Source organism: Galeopterus variegatus, unplaced genomic scaffold (genome assembly GCF_000696425.1).
Source record: "Galeopterus variegatus unplaced genomic scaffold, G_variegatus-3.0.2 Scaffold751, whole genome shotgun sequence".
In the NCBI taxonomy this organism is placed as follows: Eukaryota; Metazoa; Chordata; class Mammalia; order Dermoptera; family Cynocephalidae; genus Galeopterus; species Galeopterus variegatus.
Genome location: NW_007726862.1, coordinates 103,707 through 103,993, shown reverse-complemented (window position 1 = coordinate 103,993; position 287 = coordinate 103,707). Strand labels below are relative to the sequence as shown.

The window sequence follows — 287 nt, the reverse complement described above, 5'->3', positions numbered from 1 at the left end:
CTGGGTATATTCCCAGCAGTGGGATACCTGGGTCATATGGTAGATCTATCTGCAATTGTTTGAGGAACCTCCATACCATTTTCCATAGAGGCTGCACCATTTTGCAGTCCCACCAACAATGTATGAGAATTCCTTTTTCTCCAGCCTCGCCAGCATTTATCGTTCACAGTCTTTTGGATATTAGCCATCCTAACTGGGGTGAGATAGGATCTCAGTGTGGTTCTGATTTGCATTTCTCGAATGCTGAGTGATGTTGAGCATTTTTTCATGTGTCTGTTGGCCATTCG

The 287-nt window shown here is 44.3% G+C and overlaps 1 protein-coding gene across 1 annotated transcript in view; it reads left to right on the top strand.

Annotated features, from left to right (window-relative positions):
• Positions 1-287, top strand: part of MSH4 (mutS homolog 4) — a 118,953-nt gene that overhangs the window by 106,500 nt on the left and 12,166 nt on the right. The window lies entirely within an intron of this gene.